This window comes from Haemaphysalis longicornis, unplaced genomic scaffold (genome assembly GCF_048455015.1).
Source record: "Haemaphysalis longicornis isolate Haplotype H1 unplaced genomic scaffold, Haemaphysalis longicornis Haplotype H1 scaffold_2, whole genome shotgun sequence".
Taxonomy (NCBI): Eukaryota; Metazoa; Arthropoda; class Arachnida; order Ixodida; family Ixodidae; genus Haemaphysalis; species Haemaphysalis longicornis.
Window position 1 is genome coordinate 77,040,843 of NW_027526295.1, and position 18,027 is coordinate 77,058,869.

Sequence of the window (18,027 nt, forward strand, 5' to 3'; positions counted from 1 at the left end):
GAAGGGTGAAAAATCGGCTAACTCGCCCGCTGCGCTGCGGCGAAGCATCATCTAGTGGTCCTTCCGCGCCCCCGCCACCGCCAGGGGGCAAACGAAACTTGGTGGGGAAAAAAAAAATAGAAACAACTCTTTGAACGCAAATTAATACGGAAAGTTTTAAAAAGCAAAAGAGGATGCCATCGGCACTCGGTGTTCCCAGGTGGTCTCCCTCCCAAGTACTGACCGAGCCCAATGCTGCTTAGCTTCGGTGATCGGACGAGAACAGCCGTATTCAGCATGGTATGGCCCATGGCGAGAATCGAAGCCTTACGTGCCTTTTTATAACACATTACACCAACAACCAGCATCTCTACCATTTCACCTGTTGTTCGGCAGGACACACGGCCGCCGCAACACATCACTCCATATCCTAGGGATCCCGCGACGTCGCACGAAGCCCTCAAGTCGCCGAACATTGCTGCGCGCACTTGGGGAACACTTTTGGAAACGAATGTGGCCTTGAGTCGTTGTGGTCACGCTGGCTAGACGTTGGGGAATGCTTCCGTTTGTCGCACATTAGCCGCAGGTGCTCCGGAAGTGCGAAATGCCTGCTTTCACGACCTTCGAGGGGCAGATAGAAAGACGAGTCAGTCACAGGTAATCCGCCGCGCCCAACGAAGGGTGGAAAATCGGCTAAATCGCCCGCTGCGCTGCGGCGAAGCATCATCTAGTGGTCCTTCCGCGCCCCCGCCACCGCCAGGGGGCAAACGAAACTTGGTGGGGGAAAAAAAATAGAAACAACTCTTTGAACGCAAATTAATACGGAAAGTTTTAAAAAGCAAAAGAGGATGCCATCGGCACTCGGTGTTCCCAGGTGGTCTCCCTCCCAAGTACTGACCGAGCCCAATGCTGGTTAGCTTCGGTGATCGGACGAGAACCGGCGTATTCAGCATGGTATGGCCGATGGCGAGAATCGAAGCCTTACGTGCCTTTTTATAACACATTACACCAACAACCAGCATCTCTACCATTTCACCTGTTGTTCGGCAGGACACACGGCCGCCGCAACACATCACTCCATATCCTAGGGATCCCGCGACGTCGCACGAAGCCCTCAAGTCGCCGAACATTGCTGCGCGCACTTGGGGAACACTTTTGGAAACGAATGTGGCCTTGAGTCGTTGTGGTCACGCTGGCTACACGTTGGGGAATGCTTCCGTTTGTCGCACATTAGCCGCAGGTGCTCCGGAAGTGCGAAATGCCTGCTTTCACGACCTTCGAGGGGCAGATAGAAAGACGAGTCAGTCACAGGTAATCCGCCGCGCCCAACGAAGGGTGGAAAATCGGCTAACTCGCCCGCTGCGCTGCGGCGAAGCATCATCTAGTGGTCCTTCCGCGCCCCCGCCACTGCCAGGGGGCAAACGAAACTTGGTGGGGGAAAAAAAAATAGAAACAACTCTTTGAACGCAAATTAATACGGAAAGTTTTAAAAAGCAAAAGAGGATGCCATCGGCACTCGGTGTTCCCAGGTGGTCTCCCTCCCAAGTACTAACCGAGCCCAATGCTGCTTAGCTTCGGTGATCGGACGAGAACCGGCGTATTCAGCATGGTATGGCCGATGGCGAGAATCGAAGCCTTACGTGCCTTTTTATAACACATTACACCAACAACCAGCATCTCTACCATTTCACCTGTTGTTCGGCAGTACACACGGCCGCCGCAACACATCACTCCATATCCTAGGGATCCCGCGACGTCGCACGAAGCCCTCAAGTCGCCGAACATTGCTGCGCGCACTTGGGGAACACTTTTGGAAACGAATGTGGCCTTGAGTCGTTGTGGTCACGCTGGCTAGACGTTGGGGAATGCTTCCGTTTGTCGCACATTAGCCGCAGGTGCTCCGGAAGTGCGAAATGCCTGCTTTCACGACCTTCGAGGGGCAGATAGAAAGACGAGTCAGTCACAGGTAATCCGCCGCGCCCAACGAAGGGTGAAAAATCGGCTAACTCGCCCGCTGCGCTGCGGCGAAGCATCATCTAGTGGTCCTTCCGCGCCCCCGCCACCGCCAGGGGGCAAACGAAACTTGGTGGGGGAAAAAAAAATAGAAACAACTCTTTGAACGCAAATTAATACGGAAAGTTTTAAAAAGCAAAAGAGGATGCCATCGGCACTCGGTGTTCCCAGGTGGTCTCCCTCCCAAGTACTGACCGAGCCCAATGCTGCTTAGCTTCGGTGATCGGACGAGAACAGGCGTATTCAGCATGGTATGGCCCATGGCGAGAATCGAAGCCTTACGTGCCTTTTTATAACACATTACACCAACAACCAGCATCTCTACCATTTCACCTGTTGTTCGGCAGGACACACGGCCGCCGCAACACATCACTCCATATCCTAGGGATCCCGCGACGTCGCACGAAGCCCTCAAGTCGCCGAACATTGCTGCGCGCACTTGGGGAACACTTTTGGAAACGAATGTGGCCTTGAGTCGTTGTGGTCACGCTGGCTAGACGTTGGGGAATGCTTCCGTTTGTCGCACATTAGCCGCAGGTGCTCCGGAAGTGCGAAATGCCTGCTTTCACGACCTTCGAGGGGCAGATAGAAAGACGAGTCAGTCACAGGTAATCCGCCGCGCCCAACGAAGGGTGGAAAATCGGCTAAATCGCCCGCTGCGCTGCGGCGAAGCATCATCTAGTGGTCCTTCCGAGCCCCCGCCACCGCCAGGGGGCAAACGAAACTTGGTGGGGGAAAAAAAATAGAAACAACTCTTTGAACGCAAATTAATACGGAAAGTTTTAAAAAGCAAAAGAGGATGCCATCGGCACTCGGTGTTCCCAGGTGGTCTCCCTCCCAAGTACTGACCGAGCCCAATGCTGGTTAGCTTCGGTGATCGGACGAGAACCGGCGTATTCAGCATGGTATGGCCGATGGCGAGAATCGAAGCCTTACGTGCCTTTTTATAACACATTACACCAACAACCAGCATCTCTACCATTTCACCTGTTGTTCGGCAGGACACACGGCCGCCGCAACACATCACTCCATATCCTAGGGATCCCGCGACGTCGCACGAAGCCCTCAAGTCGCCGAACATTGCTGCGCGCACTTGGGGAACACTTTTGGAAACGAATGTGGCCTTGAGTCGTTGTGGTCACGCTGGCTACACGTTGGGGAATGCTTCCGTTTGTCGCACATTAGCCGCAGGTGCTCCGGAAGTGCGAAATGCCTGCTTTCACGACCTTCGAGGGGCAGATAGAAAGACGAGTCAGTCACAGGTAATCCGCCGCGCCCAACGAAGGGTGGAAAATCGGCTAACTCGCCCGCTGCGCTGCGGCGAAGCATCATCTAGTGGTCCTTCCGCGCCCCCGCCACCGCCAGGGGGCAAACGAAACTTGGTGGGGGAAAAAAATAGAAACAACTCTTTGAACGCAAATTAATACGGAAAGTTTTAAAAAGCAAAAGAGGATGCCATCGGCACTCGGTGTTCCCAGGTGGTCTCCCTCCCAAGTACTGACCGAGCCCAATGCTGCTTAGCTTCTGTGATCGGACGAGAGCCGGCGTATTCAGCATGGTATGGCCGATGGAGAGAATCGAAGCCTTACGTGCCTTTTTATAACACATTACACCAACAACCAGCATCTCAACCATTTCACCTGTTGTTCGGCAGGACACACGGCCGCCGCAACACATCACTCCATATCCTAGGGATCCCGCGACGTCGCACGAAGCCCTCAAGTCGCCGAACATTGCTGCGCGCACTTGGGGAACACTTTTGGAAACGAATGTGGCCTTGAGTCGTTGTGGTCACGCTGGCTAGACGTTGGGGAATGCTTCCGTTTGTCGCACATTAGCCGCAGGTGCTCCGGAAGTGCGAAATGCCTGCTTTCACGACCTTCGAGGGGCAGATAGAAAGACGAGTCAGTCACAGGTAATCCGCCGCGCCCAACGAAGGGTGGAAAATCGGCTAACTCGCCCGCTGCGCTGCGGCGAAGCATCATCTAGTGGTCCTTCCGCGCCCCCGCCACCGCCAGGGGGCAAACGAAACTTGGTGGGGGAAAAAAAAATAGAAACAACTCTTTGAACGCAAATTAATACGGAAAGTTTTAAAAAGCAAAAGAGGATGCCATCGGCACTCGGTGTTCCCAGGTGGTCTCCCTCCCAAGTACTGACCGAGCCCAATGCTGCTTAGCTTCGGTGATCGGACGAGAACCGGCGTATTCAGCATGGTATGGCCGATGGCGAGAATCGAAGCCTTACGTGCCTTTTTATAACACATTACACCAACAACCAGCATCTCTACCATTTCACCTGTTGTTCGGCAGGACACACGGCCGCCGCAACACATCCCTCCATATCCTAGGGATCCCGCGACGTCGCACGAAGCCCTCAAGTCGCCGAACATTGCTGCGCGCACTTGGGGAACACTTTTGGAAACATATGTGGCCTGGAGTCGTTGTGGTCACGCTGGCTAGACGTTGGGGAATGCTTCCGTTTGTCGCACATTAGCCGCAGGTGCTCGGGAAGTGCGAAATGCCTGCTTTCACGACCTTCGAGGGGCAGATAGAAAGACGAGTCAGTCACAGGTAATCCGCCGCGCCCAACAAAGGGTGGAAAATCGGCTAACTCGCCCGCTGCGCTGCGGCGAAGCATCATCTAGTGGTCCTTCCGCGCCCCCGCCACCGCCAGGGGGCAAACGAAACTTGGTGGGGGAAAAAAATAGAAACAACTCTTTGAACGCAAATTAATACGGAAAGTTTTAAAAAGCAAAAGAGGATGCCATCGGCACTCGGTGTTCCCAGGTGGTCTCCCTCCCAAGTACTGACCGAGCCCAATGCTGCTTAGCTTCTGTGATCGGACGAGAGCCGGCGTATTCAGCATGGTATGGCCGATGGAGAGAATCGAAGCCTTACGTGCCTTTTTATAACACATTACACCAACAACCAGCATCTCAACCATTTCACCTGTTGTTCGGCAGGACACACGGCCGCCGCAACACATCACTCCATATCCTAGGGATCCCGCGACGTCGCACGAAGCCCTCAAGTCGCCGAACATTGCTGCGCGCACTTGGGGAACACTTTTGGAAACGAATGTGGCCTTGAGTCGTTGTGGTCACGCTGGCTAGACGTTGGGGAATGCTTCCGTTTGTCGCACATTAGCCGCAGGTGCTCCGGAAGTGCGAAATGCCTGCTTTCACGACCTTCGAGGGGCAGATAGAAAGACGAGTCAGTCACAGGTAATCCGCCGCGCCCAACGAAGGGTGGAAAATCGGCTAACTCGCCCGCTGCGCTGCGGCGAAGCATCATCTAGTGGTCCTTCCGCGCCCCCGCCACCGCCAGGGGGCAAACGAAACTTGGTGGGGGAAAAAAAAATAGAAACAACTCTTTGAACGCAAATTAATACGGAAAGTTTTAAAAAGCACAAGAGGATGCCATCGGCACTCGGTGTTCCCAGGTGGTCTCCCTCCCAAGTACTGACCGAGCCCAATGCTGCTTAGCTTCGGTGATCGGACGAGAACCGGCGTATTCAGCATGGTATGGCCGATGGCGAGAATCGAAGCCTTACGTGCCTTTTTATAACACATTACACCAACAACCAGCATCTCTACCATTTCACCTGTTGTTCGGCAGGACACACGGCCGCCGCAACACATCACTCCATATCCTAGGGATCCCGCGACGTCGCACGAAGCCCTCAAGTCGCCGAACATTGCTGCGCGCACTTGGGGAACACTTTTGGAAACGAATGTGGCCTTGAGTCGTTGTGGTCACGCTGGCTAGACGTTGGGGAATGCTTCCGTTTGTCGCACATTAGCCGCAGGTGCTCCGGAAGTGCGAAATGCCTGCTTTCACGACCTTCGAGGGGCAGATAGAAAGACGAGTCAGTCACAGGTAATCCGCCGCGCCCAACGAAGGGTGGAAAATCGGCTAACTCGCCCGCTGCGCTGCGGCGAAGCATCATCTAGTGGTCCTTCCGCGCCCCCGCCACCGCCAGGGGGCAAACGAAACTTGGTGGGGGAAAAAAATAGAAACAACTCTTTGAACGCAAATTAATACGGAAAGTTTTAAAAAGCAAAAGAGGATGCCATCGGCACTCGGTGTTCCCAGGTGGTCTCCCTCCCAAGTACTGACCGAGCCCAATGCTGCTTAGCTTCGGTGATCGGACGAGAACCGGCGTATTCAGCATGGTATGGCCGATGGCGAGAATCGAAGCCTTACGTGCCTTTTTATAACACATTACACCAACAACCAGCATCTCTACCATTTCACCTGTTGTTCGGCAGGACACACGGCCGCCGCAACACATCACTCCATATCCTAGGGATCCCGCGACGTCGCACGAAGCCCTCAAGTCGCCGAACATTGCTGCGCGCACTTGGGGAACACTTTTGGAAACGAATGTGGCCTTGAGTCGTTGTGGTCACGCTGGCTAGACGTTGGGGAATGCTTCCGTTTGTCGCACATTAGCCGCAGGTGCTCCGGAAGTGCGAAATGCCTGCTTTCACGACCTTCGAGGGGCAGATAGAAAGACGAGTCAGTCACAGGTAATCCGCCGCGCCCAACGAAGGGTGGAAAATCGGCTAACTCGCCCGCTGCGCTGCGGCGAAGCATCATCTAGTGGTCCTTCCGCGCCCCCGCCACCGCCAGGGGGCAAACGAAACTTGGTGGGGGAAAAAAAATAGAAACAACTCTTTGAACGCAAATTAATACGGAAAGTTTTAAAAAGCAAAAGAGGATGCCATCGGCACTCGGTGTTCCCAGGTGGTCTCCCTCCCAAGTACTGACCGAGCCCAATGCTGCTTAGCTTCGGTGATCGGACGAGAACCGGCGTATTCAGCATGGTATGGCCGATGGCGAGAATCGAAGCCTTACGTGCCTTTTTATAACACATTACACCAACAACCAGCATCTCTACCATTTCACCTGTTGTTCGGCAGGACACACGGCCGCCGCAACACATCACTCCATATCCTAGGGATCCCGCGACGTCGCACGAAGCCCTCAAGTCGCCGAACATTGCTGCGCGCACTTGGGGAACACTTTTGGAAACGAATGTGGCCTTGAGTCGTTGTGGTCACGCTGGCTAGACGTTGGGGAATGCTTCCGTTTGTCGCACATTAGCCGCAGGTGCTCCGGAAGTGCGAAATGCCTGCTTTCACGACCTTCGAGGGGCAGATAGAAAGACGAGTCAGTCACAGGTAATCCGCCGCGCCCAACGAAGGGTGGAAAATCGGCTAACTCGCCCGCTGCGCTGCGGCGAAGCATCATCTAGTGGTCCTTCCGCGCCCCCGCCACCGCCAGGGGGCAAACGAAACTTGGTGGGGGAAAAAAATAGAAACAACTCTTTGAACGCAAATTAATACGGAAAGTTTTAAAAAGCAAAAGAGGATGCCATCGGCACTCGGTGTTCCCAGGTGGTCTCCCTCCCAAGTACTGACCGAGCCCAATGCTGCTTAGCTTCGGTGATCGGACGAGAACCGGCGTATTCAGCATGGTATGGCCGATGGCGAGAATCGAAGCCTTACGTGCCTTTTTATAACACATTACACCAACAACCAGCATCTCTACCATTTCACCTGTTGTTCGGCAGGACACACGGCCGCCGCAACACATCACTCCATATCCTAGGGATCCCGCGACGTCGCACGAAGCCCTCAAGTCGCCGAACATTGCTGCGCGCACTTGGGGAACACTTTTGGAAACGAATGTGGCCTTGAGTCGTTGTGGTCACGCTGGCTAGACGTTGGGGAATGCTTCCGTTTGTCGCACATTAGCCGCAGGTGCTCCGGAAGTGCGAAATGCCTGCTTTCACGACCTTCGAGGGGCAGATAGAAAGACGAGTCAGTCACAGGTAATCCGCCGCGCCCAACGAAGGGTGGAAAATCGGCTAACTCGCCCGCTGCGCTGCGGCGAAGCATCATCTAGTGGTCCTTCCGCGCCCCCGCCACCGCCAGGGGGCAAACAAAACTTGGTGGGGGAAAAAAAAATAGAAACAACTCTTTGAACGCAAATTAATACGGAAAGTTTTAAAAAGCAAAAGAGGATGCCATCGGCACTCGGTGTTCCCAGGTGGTCTCCCTCCCAAGTACTGACCGAGCCCAATGCTGCTTAGCTTCGGTGATCGGACGAGAACCGGCGTATTCAGCATGGTATGGCCGATGGCGAGAATCGAAGCCTTACGTGCCTTTTTATAACACATTACACCAACAACCAGCATCTCTACCATTTCACCTGTTGTTCGGCAGGACACACGGCCGCCGCAACACATCACTCCATATCCTAGGGATCCCGCGACGTCGCACGAAGCCCTCAAGTCGCCGAACATTGCTGCGCGCACTTGGGGAACACTTTTGGAAACGAATGTGGCCTTGAGTCGTTGTGGTCACGCTGGCTAGACGTTGGGGAATGCTTCCTTTTGTCGCACATTAGCCGCAGGTGCTCCGGAAGTGCGAAATGCCTGCTTTCACGACCTTCGAGGGGCAGATAGAAAGACGAGTCAGTCACAGGTAATCCGCCGCGCCCAACGAAGGGTGGAAAATCGGCTAACTCGCCCGCTGCGCTGCGGCGAAGCATCATCTAGTGGTCCTTCCGCGCCCCCGCCACCGCCAGGGGGCAAACGAAACTTGGTGGGGGAAAAAAAATAGAAACAACTCTTTGAACGCAAATTAATACGGAAAGTTTTAAAAAGCAAAAGAGGATGCCATCGGCACTCGGTGTTCCCAGGTGGTCTCCCTCCCAAGTACTGACCGAGCCCAATGCTGCTTAGCTTCGGTGATCGGACGAGAACCGGCGTATTCAGCATGGTATGGCCGATGGCGAGAATCGAAGCCTTACGTGCCTTTTTATAACACATTACACCAACAACCAGCATCTCTACCATTTCACCTGTTGTTCGGCAGGACACACGGCCGCCGCAACACATCACTCCATATCCTAGGGTTCCCGCGACGTCGCACGAAGCCCTCAAGTCGCCGAACATTGCTGCGCGCACTTGGGGAACACTTTTGGAAACGAATGTGGCCTTGAGTCGTTGTGGTCACGCTGGCTAGACGTTGGGGAATGCTTCCGTTTGTCGCACATTAGCCGCAGGTGCTCCGGAAGTGCGAAATGCCTGCTTTCACGACCTTCGAGGGGCAGATAGAAAGACGAGTCAGTCACAGGTAATCCGCCGCGCCCAACGAAGGGTGGAAAATCGGCTAACTCGCCCGCTGCGCTGCGGCGAAGCATCATCTAGTGGTCCTTCCGCGCCCCCGCCACCGCCAGGGGGCAAACGAAAGTTGGTGGGGGAAAAAAAATAAAAAAAACTCTTTGAACGCAAATTAATACGGAAAGTTTTAAAAAGCAAAAGAGGATGCCATCGGCACTCGGTGTTCCCAGGTGGTCTCCCTCCCAAGTACTGACCGAGCCCAATGCTGCTTAGCTTCGGTGATCGGACGAGAACCGGCGTATTCAGCATGGTATGGCCGATGGCGAGAATCGAAGCCTTACGTGCCTTTTTATAACACATTACACCAACAACCAGCATCTCTACCATTTCACCTGTTGTTCGGCAGGACACACGGCCGCCGCAACACATCACTCCATATCCTAGGGATCCCGCGACGTCGCACGAAGCCCTCAAGTCGCCGAACATTGCTGCGCGCACTTGGGGAACACTTTTGGAAACGAATGTGGCCTTGAGTCGTTGTGGTCACGCTGGCTAGACGTTGGGGAATGCTTCCGTTTGTCGCACATTAGCCGCAGGTGCTCCGGAAGTGCGAAATGCCTGCTTTCACGACCTTCGAGGGGCAGATAGAAAGACGAGTCAGTCACAGGTAATCCGCCGCGCCCAACGAAGGGTGGAAAATCGGCTAACTCGCCCGCTGCGCTGCGGCGAAGCATCATCTAGTGGTCCTTCCGCGCCCCCGCCACCGCCAGGGGGCAAACGAAACTTGGTGGGGGAAAAAAATAGAAACAACTCTTTGAACGCAAATTAATACGGAAAGTTTTAAAAAGCAAAAGAGGATGCCATCGGCACTCGGTGTTCCCAGGTGGTCTCCCTCCCAAGTACTGACCGAGCCCAATGCTGCTTAGCTTCGGTGATCGGACGAGAACCGGCGTAATCAGCATGGTATGGCCGATTTTTTTTTTTTTTTTGTAACAGCATGGTATGGCCGATGGCGAGAATCGAAGCCTTACGTGCCTTTTTATAACACATTACACCAACAACCAGCATCTCTACCATTTCACCTGTTGTTCGGCAGGACACACGGCCGCCGCAACACATCACTCCATATCCTAGGGATCCCGCGACGTCGCACGAAGACCTCAAGTCGCCGAACATTGCTGCGCGCACTTGGGGAACACTTTTGGAAACGAATGTGGCCTTGAGTCGTTGTGGTCACGCTGGCTAGACGTTGGGGAATGCTTCCGTTTGTCGCACATTAGCCGCAGGTGCTCCGGAAGTGCGAAATGCCTGCTTTCACGACCTTCGAGGGGCAGATAGAAAGACGAGTCAGTCACAGGTAATCCGCCGCGCCCAACGAAGGGTGGAAAATCGGCTAACTCGCCCGCTGCGCTGCGGCGAAGCATCATCTAGTGGTCCTTCCGCGCCCCCGCCACCGCCAGGGGGCAAACGAAACTTGGTGAGGGAAAAAAAATAGAAACAACTCTTTGAACGCAAATTAATCCGGAAAGTTTTAAAAAGCAAAAGAGGATGCCATCGGCACTCGGTGTTCCCAGGTGGTCTCCCTCCCAAGTACTGACCGAGCCCAATGCTGCTTAGCTTCGGTGACCGGAGGAGAACCGGCGTATTCAGCATGGTATGGCCGATGGCGAGAATCGAAGCCTTACGTGCCCTTTTATAACACATTACACCAACAACCAGCATCTCTACCATTTCACCTGTTGTTCGGCAGGACACACGGCCGCCGCAACACATCACTCCATATCCTAGGGATCCCGCGACGTCGCACGAAGCCCTCAAGTCGCCGAACATTGCTGCGCGCACTTGGGGAACACTTTTGGAAACGAATGTGGCCTTGAGTCGTTGTGGTCACGCTGGCTAGACGTTGGGGAATGCTTCCGTTTGTCGCACATTAGCCGCAGGTGCTCCGGAAGTGCGAAATGCCTGCTTTCACGACCTTCGAGGGGCAGATAGAAAGACGAGTCAGTCACAGGTGATCCGCCGCGCCCAACGAAGGGTGGAAAATCGGCTAACTCGCCCGCTGCGCTGCGGCGAAGCATCATCTAGTGGTCCTTCCGCGCCCCCGCCACCGCCAGGGGGCAAACGAAATTTGGTGGGGGAAAAAAAATAGAAACAACTCTTTGAACGCAAATAAATACGGAAAGTTTTAAAAAGCAAAAGAGGATGCCATCGGCACTCGGTGTTCCCAGGTGGTCTCCCTCCCAAGTACTGACCGAGCCCAATGCTGCTTAGCTTCGGTGATCGGACGAGAACCGGCGTATTCAGCATGGTATGGCCGATGGCGAGAATCGAAGCCTTACGTGCCTTTTTATAACACATTACACCAACAACCAGCATCTCTACCATTTCACCTGTTGTTCGGCAGGACACACGGCCGCCGCAACACATCACTCCATATCCTAGGGATCCCGCGACGTCGCACGAAGCCCTCAAGTCGCCGAACATTGCTGCGCGCACTTGGGGAACACTTTTGGAAACGAATGTGGCCTTGAGTCGTTGTGGTCACGCTGGCTAGACGTTGGGGAATGCTTCCGTTTGTCGCACATTAGCCGCAGGTGCTCCGGAAGTGCGAAATGCCTGCTTTCACGACCTTCGAGGGGCAGATAGAAAGACGAGTCAGTCACAGGTAATCCGCCGCGCCCAACGAAGGGTGGAAAATCGGCTAACTCGCCCGCTGCGCTGCGGCGAAGCATCATCTAGTGGTCCTTCCGCGCCCCCGCCACCGCCAGGGGGCAAACGAAACTTGGTGGGGGAAAAAAAATAGAAACAACTCTTTGAACGCAAATTAATACGGAAAGCTTTAAAAAGCAAAAGAGGATGCCATCGGCACTCGGTGTTCCCAGGTGGTCTCCCTCCCAAATACTGACCGAGCCCAATGCTGCTTAGCTTCGGTGATCGGACGAGAACCGGCGTATTCAGCATGGTATGGCCGATGGCGAGAATCGAAGCCTTACGTGCCTTTTTATAACACATTACACCAACAACCAGCATCTCTACCATTTCACCTGTTGTTCGGCAGGACACACGGCCGCCGCAACACATCACTCCATATCCTAGGGATCCCGCGACGTCGCACGAAGCCCTCAAGTCGCCGAACATTGCTGCGCGCACTTGGGGAACACTTTTGGAAATGAATGTGGCCTTGAGTCGTTGTGGTCACGCTGGCTAGACGTTGGGGAATGCTTCCGTTTGTCGCACATTAGCCGCAGGTGCTGCGGAAGTGCGAAATGCCTGCTTTCACGACCTTCGAGGGGCAGATAGAAAGACGAGTCAGTCACAGGTAATCCGCCGCGCCCAACGAAGGGTGGAAAATCGGCTAACTCGCCCGCTGCGCTGCGGCGAAGCATCATCTAGTGGTCCTTCCGCGCCCCCGCCACCGCCAGGGGGCAAACGAAACTTGGTGGGGGAAAAAAAAAATAGAAACAACTCTTTGAACGCAAATTAATACGGAAAGTTTTAAAAAGCAAAAGAGGATGCCATCGGCACTCGGTGTTCCCAGGTGGTCTCCCTCCCAAGTACTGACCGAGCCCAATGCTGCTTAGCTTCGGTGATCGGACGAGAACCGGCGTATTCAGCATGGTATGGCCGATGGCGAGAATCGAAGCCTTACGTGCCTTTTTATAACACATTACACCAACAACCAGCATCTCTACCATTTCACCTGTTGTTCGGCAGGACACACGGCCGCCGCAACACATCACTCCATATCCTAGGGATCCCGCGACGTCGCACGAAGCCCTCAAGTCGCCGAACATTGCTGCGCGCACTTGGGGAACACTTTTGGAAACGAATGTGGCCTTGAGTCGTTGTGGTCACGCTGGCTAGACGTTGGGGAATGCTTCCGTTTGTCGCACATTAGCCGCAGGTGCTCCGGAAGTGCGAAATGCCTGCTTTCACGACCTTCGAGGGGCAGATAGAAAGACGAGTCAGTCACAGGTAATCCGCCGCGCCCAACGAAGGGTGGAAAATCGGCTAACTCGCCCGCTGCGCTGCGGCGAAGCATCATCTAGTGGTCCTTCCGCGCCCCCGCCACCGCCAGGGGGCAAACGAAACTTGGTGGGGGAAAAAAAATAGAAACAACTCTTTGAACGCAAATTAATACGGAAAGTTTTAAAAAGCAAAACAGGATGCCATCGGCACTCGGTGTTCCCAGGTGGTCTCCCTCCCAAGTACTGACCGAGCCCAATGCTGCTTAGCTTCGGTGATCGGACGAGAACCGGCGTATTCAGCATGGTATGGCCGATGGCGAGAATCGAAGCCTTACGTGCCTTTTTATAACACATTACACCAACAACCAGCATCTCTACCATTTCACCTGTTGTTCGGCAGGACACACGGCCGCCGCAACACATCACTCCATATCCTAGGGATCCCGCGACGTCGCACGAAGCCCTCAAGTCGCCGAACATTGCTGCGCGCACTTGGGGAACACTTTTGGAAACGAATGTGGCCTTGAGTCGTTGTGGTCACGCTGGCTAGACGTTGGGGAATGCTTCCGTTTGTCGCACATTAGCCGCAGGTGCTCCGGAAGTGCGGAATGCCTGCTTTCACGACCTTCGAGGGGCAGATAGAAAGACGAGTCAGTCACAGGTAATCCGCCGCGCCCAACGAAGGGTGGAAAATCGGCTAACTCGCCCGCTGCGCTGCGGCGAAGCATCATCTAGTGGTCCTTCCGCGCCCCCGCCACCGCCAGGGGGCAAACGAAATTTGGTGGGGGAAAAAAAATAGAAACAACTCTTTGAACGCAAATAAATACGGAAAGTTTTAAAAAGCAAAAGAGGATGCCATCGGCACTCGGTGTTCCCAGGTGGTCTCCCTCCCAAGTACTGACCGAGCCCAATGCTGCTTAGCTTCGGTGATCGGACGAGAACCGGCGTATTCAGCATGGTATGGCCGATGGCGAGAATCGAAGCCTTACGTGCCTTTTTATAACACATTACACCAACAACCAGCATCTCTACCATTTCACCTGTTGTTCGGCAGGACACACGGCCGCCGCAACACATCACTCCATATCCTAGGGATCCCGCGACGTCGCACGAAGCCCTCAAGTCGCCGAACATTGCTGCGCGCACTTGGGGAACACTTTTGGAAACGAATGTGGCCTTGAGTCGTTGTGGTCACGCTGGCTAGACGTTGGGGAATGCTTCCGTTTGTCGCACATTAGCCGCAGGTGCTCCGGAAGTGCGAAATGCCTGCTTTCACGACCTTCGAGGGGCAGATAGAAAGACGAGTCAGTCACAGGTAATCCGCCGCGCCCAACGAAGGGTGGAAAATCGGCTAACTCGCCCGCTGCGCTGCGGCGAAGCATCATCTAGTGGTCCTTCCGCGCCCCCGCCACCGCCAGGGGGCAAACGAAACTTGGTGGGGGAAAAAAAATAGAAACAACTCTTTGAACGCAAATTAATACGGAAAGCTTTAAAAAGCAAAAGAGGATGCCATCGGCACTCGGTGTTCCCAGGTGGTCTCCCTCCCAAATACTGACCGAGCCCAATGCTGCTTAGCTTCGGTGATCGGACGAGAACCGGCGTATTCAGCATGGTATGGCCGATGGCGAGAATCGAAGCCTTACGTGCCTTTTTATAACACATTACACCAACAACCAGCATCTCTACCATTTCACCTGTTGTTCGGCAGGACACACGGCTGCCGCAACACATCACTCCATATCCTAGGGATCCCGCGACGTCGCACGAAGCCCTCAAGTCGCCGAACATTGCTGCGCGCACTTGGGGAACACTTTTGGAAACGAATGTGGCCTTGAGTCGTTGTGGTCACGCTGGCTAGACGTTGGGGAATGCTTCCGTTTGTCGCACATTAGCCGCAGGTGCTGCGGAAGTGCGAAATGCCTGCTTTCACGACCTTCGAGGGGCAGATAGAAAGACGAGTCAGTCACAGGTAATCCGCCGCGGCCAACGAAGGGTGGAAAATCGGCTAACTCGCCCGCTGCGCTGCGGCGAAGCATCATCTAGTGGTCCTTCCGCGCCCCCGCCACCGCCAGGGGGCAAACGAAACTTGGTGGGGGAAAAAAAAAAATAGAAACAACTCTTTGAACGCAAATTAATACGGAAAGTTTTAAAAAGCAAAAGAGGATGCCATCGGCACTCGGTGTTCCCAGGTGGTCTCCCTCCCAAGTACTGACCGAGCCCAATGCTGCTTAGCTTCGGTGATCGGACGAGAACCGGCGTATTCAGCATGGTATGGCCGATGGCGAGAATCGAAGCCTTACGTGCCTTTTTATAACACATTACACCAACAACCAGCATCTCTACCATTTCACCTGTTGTTCGGCAGGACACACGGCCGCCGCAACACATCACTCCATATCCTAGGGATCCCGCGACGTCGCACGAAGCCCTCAAGTCGCCGAACATTGCTGCGCGCACTTGGGGAACACTTTTGGAAACGAATGTGGCCTTGAGTCGTTGTGGTCACGCTGGCTAGACGTTGGGGAATGCTTCCGTTTGTCGCACATTAGCCGCAGGTGCTCCGGAAGTGCGAAATGCCTGCTTTCACGACCTTCGAGGGGCAGATAGAAAGACGAGTCAGTCACAGGTAATCCGCCGCGCCCAACGAAGGGTGGAAAATCGGCTAACTCGCCCGCTGCGCTGCGGCGAAGCATCATCTAGTGGTCCTTCCGCGCCCCCGCCACCGCCAGGGGGCAAACGAAACTTGGTGGGGGAAAAAAATAGAAACAACTCTTTGAACGCAAATTAATACGGAAAGTTTTAAAAAGCAAAAGAGGATGCCATCGGCACTCGGTGTTCCCAGGTGGTCTCCCTCCCAAGTACTGACCGAGCCCAATGCTGCTTAGCTTCGGTGATCGGACGAGAACCGGCGTATTCAGCATGGTATGGCCGATGGCGAGAATCGAAGCCTTACGTGCCTTTTTATAACACATTACACCAACAACCAGCATCTCTACCATTTCACCTGTTGTTCGGCAGGACACACGGCCGCCGCAACACATCACTCCATATCCTAGGGATCCCGCGACGTCGCACGAAGCCCTCAAGTCGCCGAACATTGCTGCGCGCACTTGGGGAACACTTTTGGAAACGAATGTGGCCTTGAGTCGTTGTGGTCACGCTGGCTAGACGTTGGGGAATGCTTCCGTTTGTCGCACATTAGCCGCAGGTGCTCCGGAAGTGCGAAATGCCTGCTTTCACGACCTTCGAGGGGCAGATAGAAAGACGAGTCAGTCACAGGTAATCCGCCGCGCCCAACGAAGGGTGGAAAATCGGCTAACTCGCCCGCTGCGCTGCGGCGAAGCATCATCTAGTGGTCCTTCCGCGCCCCCGCCACCGCCAGGGGGCAAACGAAACTTGGTGGGGGAAAAAAAAATAGAAACAACTCTTTGAACGCAAATTAATACGGAAAGTTTTAAAAAGCAAAAGAGGATGCCATCGGCACTCGGTGTTCCCAGGTGGTCTCCCTCCCAAGTACTGACCGAGCCCAATGCTGCTTAGCTTCGGTGATCGGACGAGAACCGGCGTATTCAGCATGGTATGGCCGATGGCGAGAATCGAAGCCTTACGTGCCTTTTTATAACACATTACACCAACAACCAGCATCTCAACCATTTCACCTGTTGTTCGGCAGGACACACGGCCGCCGCAACACATCACTCCATATCCTAGGGATCCCGCGACGTCGCACGAAGCCCTCAAGTCGCCGAACATTGCTGCGCGCACTTGGGGAACACTTTTGGAAACGAATGTGGCCTTGAGTCGTTGTGGTCACGCTGGCTAGACGTTGGGGAATGCTTCCGTTTGTCGCACATTAGCCGCAGGTGCTCCGGAAGTGCAAAATGCCTGCTTTCACGACCTTCGAGGGGCAGATAGAAAGACGAGTCAGTCACAGGTAATCCGCCGCGCCCAACGAAGGGTGGAAAATCGGCTAACTCGCCCGCTGCGCTGCGGCGAAGCATCATCTAGTGGTCCTTCCGCGCCCCCGCCACCGCCAGGGGGCAAACGAAACTTGTTGGGGGAAAAAAAAATAGAAACAACTCTTTGAACGCAAATTAATACGGAAAGTTTTAAAAAGCAAAAGAGGATGCCATCGGCACTCAGTGTTCCCAGGTGGTCTCCCTCCCAAGTACTGACCGAGCCCAATGCTGCTTAGCTTCGGTGATCGGACGAGAACCGGCGTATTCAGCATGGTATGGCCGATGGCGAGAATCGAAGCCTTACGTGCCTTTTTATAACACATTACACCAACAACCAGCATCTCTACCATTTCACCTGTTGTTCGGCAGGACACACGGCCGCCGCAACACATCACTCCATATCCTAGGGATCCCGCGACGTCGCACGAAGCCCTCAAGTCGCCGAACATTGCTGCGCGCACTTGGGGAACACTTTTGGAAACGAATGTGGCCTTGAGTCGTTGTGGTCACGCTGGCTAGACGTTGGGGAATGCTTCCGTTTGTCGCACATTAGCCGCAGGTGCTCCGGAAGTGCGAAATGCCTGCTTTCACGACCTTCGAGGGGCAGATAGAAAGACGAGTCAGTCACAGGTAATCCGCCGCGCCCAACGAAGGGTGGAAAATCGGCTAACTCGCCCGCTGCGCTGCGGCGAAGCATCATCTAGTGGTCCTTCCGCGCCCCCGCCACCGCCAGGGGGCAAACGAAATTTGGTGGGGGAAAAAAAAATAGAAACAACTCTTTGAACGCAAATAAATACGGAAAGTTTTAAAAAGCAAAAGAGGATGCCATCGGCACTCGGTGTTCCCAGGTGGTCTCCCTCCCAAGTACTGACCGAGCCCAATGCTGCTTAGCTTCGGTGATCGGACGAGAACCGGCGTATTCAGCATGGTATGGCCGATGGCGAGAATCGAAGCCTTACGTGCCTTTTTATAAC

At 54.4% G+C, this 18,027-nt stretch overlaps 24 non-coding genes and 4 pseudogenes across 24 annotated transcripts; all 28 read right to left on the reverse strand.

Annotated features, from left to right (window-relative positions):
- Positions 1–174: 174 nt before the first annotated feature.
- Positions 175–293, reverse strand: LOC144171188 (5S ribosomal RNA; annotated as a pseudogene).
- Positions 294–828: 535 nt separating this feature from the next.
- Positions 829–947, reverse strand: LOC144171101 (5S ribosomal RNA). Its single transcript, XR_013322832.1, has one exon. It is a non-coding gene; the product is annotated as a 5S ribosomal RNA (ribosomal RNA).
- A 536-nt stretch (positions 948–1,483) lies between these two features.
- Positions 1,484–1,602, reverse strand: LOC144170970 (5S ribosomal RNA). Its single transcript, XR_013322705.1, has one exon. It is a non-coding gene; the product is annotated as a 5S ribosomal RNA (ribosomal RNA).
- Positions 1,603–2,138: 536 nt separating this feature from the next.
- LOC144171146 (5S ribosomal RNA) lies at positions 2,139–2,257 on the reverse strand. The gene has a single exon (XR_013322875.1). It is a non-coding gene; the product is annotated as a 5S ribosomal RNA (ribosomal RNA).
- A 535-nt stretch (positions 2,258–2,792) lies between these two features.
- LOC144171104 (5S ribosomal RNA) lies at positions 2,793–2,911 on the reverse strand. The gene has a single exon (XR_013322834.1). It is a non-coding gene; the product is annotated as a 5S ribosomal RNA (ribosomal RNA).
- Positions 2,912–3,445: 534 nt separating this feature from the next.
- On the reverse strand, positions 3,446–3,564 carry LOC144171182 (5S ribosomal RNA; annotated as a pseudogene).
- Positions 3,565–4,100: 536 nt separating this feature from the next.
- LOC144171013 (5S ribosomal RNA) lies at positions 4,101–4,219 on the reverse strand. Its single transcript, XR_013322745.1, has one exon. It is a non-coding gene; the product is annotated as a 5S ribosomal RNA (ribosomal RNA).
- Positions 4,220–4,753: 534 nt separating this feature from the next.
- On the reverse strand, positions 4,754–4,872 carry LOC144171183 (5S ribosomal RNA; annotated as a pseudogene).
- A 536-nt stretch (positions 4,873–5,408) lies between these two features.
- Positions 5,409–5,527, reverse strand: LOC144171014 (5S ribosomal RNA). The gene has a single exon (XR_013322746.1). It is a non-coding gene; the product is annotated as a 5S ribosomal RNA (ribosomal RNA).
- A 534-nt stretch (positions 5,528–6,061) lies between these two features.
- LOC144171015 (5S ribosomal RNA) lies at positions 6,062–6,180 on the reverse strand. Its single transcript, XR_013322747.1, has one exon. It is a non-coding gene; the product is annotated as a 5S ribosomal RNA (ribosomal RNA).
- A 535-nt stretch (positions 6,181–6,715) lies between these two features.
- On the reverse strand, positions 6,716–6,834 carry LOC144171016 (5S ribosomal RNA). The gene has a single exon (XR_013322748.1). It is a non-coding gene; the product is annotated as a 5S ribosomal RNA (ribosomal RNA).
- A 534-nt stretch (positions 6,835–7,368) lies between these two features.
- Positions 7,369–7,487, reverse strand: LOC144171017 (5S ribosomal RNA). Its single transcript, XR_013322749.1, has one exon. It is a non-coding gene; the product is annotated as a 5S ribosomal RNA (ribosomal RNA).
- Positions 7,488–8,023: 536 nt separating this feature from the next.
- LOC144171018 (5S ribosomal RNA) lies at positions 8,024–8,142 on the reverse strand. Its single transcript, XR_013322750.1, has one exon. It is a non-coding gene; the product is annotated as a 5S ribosomal RNA (ribosomal RNA).
- Positions 8,143–8,677: 535 nt separating this feature from the next.
- Positions 8,678–8,796, reverse strand: LOC144171019 (5S ribosomal RNA). Its single transcript, XR_013322751.1, has one exon. It is a non-coding gene; the product is annotated as a 5S ribosomal RNA (ribosomal RNA).
- Positions 8,797–9,331: 535 nt separating this feature from the next.
- LOC144171020 (5S ribosomal RNA) lies at positions 9,332–9,450 on the reverse strand. The gene has a single exon (XR_013322752.1). It is a non-coding gene; the product is annotated as a 5S ribosomal RNA (ribosomal RNA).
- A 534-nt stretch (positions 9,451–9,984) lies between these two features.
- LOC144171180 (5S ribosomal RNA) lies at positions 9,985–10,103 on the reverse strand (annotated as a pseudogene).
- A 572-nt stretch (positions 10,104–10,675) lies between these two features.
- Positions 10,676–10,794, reverse strand: LOC144171132 (5S ribosomal RNA). Its single transcript, XR_013322862.1, has one exon. It is a non-coding gene; the product is annotated as a 5S ribosomal RNA (ribosomal RNA).
- A 535-nt stretch (positions 10,795–11,329) lies between these two features.
- LOC144171021 (5S ribosomal RNA) lies at positions 11,330–11,448 on the reverse strand. Its single transcript, XR_013322753.1, has one exon. It is a non-coding gene; the product is annotated as a 5S ribosomal RNA (ribosomal RNA).
- A 535-nt stretch (positions 11,449–11,983) lies between these two features.
- LOC144171099 (5S ribosomal RNA) lies at positions 11,984–12,102 on the reverse strand. Its single transcript, XR_013322830.1, has one exon. It is a non-coding gene; the product is annotated as a 5S ribosomal RNA (ribosomal RNA).
- Positions 12,103–12,639: 537 nt separating this feature from the next.
- On the reverse strand, positions 12,640–12,758 carry LOC144171022 (5S ribosomal RNA). The gene has a single exon (XR_013322754.1). It is a non-coding gene; the product is annotated as a 5S ribosomal RNA (ribosomal RNA).
- A 535-nt stretch (positions 12,759–13,293) lies between these two features.
- On the reverse strand, positions 13,294–13,412 carry LOC144171024 (5S ribosomal RNA). The gene has a single exon (XR_013322756.1). It is a non-coding gene; the product is annotated as a 5S ribosomal RNA (ribosomal RNA).
- Positions 13,413–13,947: 535 nt separating this feature from the next.
- On the reverse strand, positions 13,948–14,066 carry LOC144171025 (5S ribosomal RNA). Its single transcript, XR_013322757.1, has one exon. It is a non-coding gene; the product is annotated as a 5S ribosomal RNA (ribosomal RNA).
- Positions 14,067–14,601: 535 nt separating this feature from the next.
- On the reverse strand, positions 14,602–14,720 carry LOC144171100 (5S ribosomal RNA). The gene has a single exon (XR_013322831.1). It is a non-coding gene; the product is annotated as a 5S ribosomal RNA (ribosomal RNA).
- Positions 14,721–15,258: 538 nt separating this feature from the next.
- On the reverse strand, positions 15,259–15,377 carry LOC144171026 (5S ribosomal RNA). Its single transcript, XR_013322758.1, has one exon. It is a non-coding gene; the product is annotated as a 5S ribosomal RNA (ribosomal RNA).
- Positions 15,378–15,911: 534 nt separating this feature from the next.
- On the reverse strand, positions 15,912–16,030 carry LOC144171027 (5S ribosomal RNA). The gene has a single exon (XR_013322759.1). It is a non-coding gene; the product is annotated as a 5S ribosomal RNA (ribosomal RNA).
- A 536-nt stretch (positions 16,031–16,566) lies between these two features.
- Positions 16,567–16,685, reverse strand: LOC144171028 (5S ribosomal RNA). Its single transcript, XR_013322760.1, has one exon. It is a non-coding gene; the product is annotated as a 5S ribosomal RNA (ribosomal RNA).
- A 536-nt stretch (positions 16,686–17,221) lies between these two features.
- On the reverse strand, positions 17,222–17,340 carry LOC144171096 (5S ribosomal RNA). The gene has a single exon (XR_013322827.1). It is a non-coding gene; the product is annotated as a 5S ribosomal RNA (ribosomal RNA).
- Positions 17,341–17,876: 536 nt separating this feature from the next.
- On the reverse strand, positions 17,877–17,995 carry LOC144171029 (5S ribosomal RNA). The gene has a single exon (XR_013322761.1). It is a non-coding gene; the product is annotated as a 5S ribosomal RNA (ribosomal RNA).
- Positions 17,996–18,027: the final 32 nt, after the last annotated feature.